Consider the following 379-nt stretch of genomic DNA (forward strand, 5'->3'; position numbering starts at 1 on the left):
TATCCTCAGGGGAAGCCAGAGAGGAGCAGGGGATCAATTGTATGATTTGTCTCGGGCTTCTCTCTTTTGCCATGGAATTTAATCTATGACAAAGGAGGCAAGAATATACAATGAGGGAAATACGTTCTCTTCAAAACTGATTATGCGAGTAAATTAAGCATCCAGCTCTTGATTTCAGGTGGAGTCATGATCTCACAGTTGTGGGATCGAGCCCCATGTTGTGCTCTAAGCTGGGCATGGAGCTTGCTCAAGATTCTGTCTCTACCTCTCCCTCAGCCATTCCACCTCCTAAAACCAACTAACCAGCTAACAAACACATATACACATATACTATACACACACATACACTATATATATATATAGTGTTACTATATATATA

The sequence above is a fragment of the Crocuta crocuta genome, unplaced genomic scaffold (assembly GCF_008692635.1).
Source record: "Crocuta crocuta isolate KB4526 unplaced genomic scaffold, BGI_CrCroc_1.0 scaffold1035, whole genome shotgun sequence".
NCBI classification, from domain to species: Eukaryota; Metazoa; Chordata; class Mammalia; order Carnivora; family Hyaenidae; genus Crocuta; species Crocuta crocuta.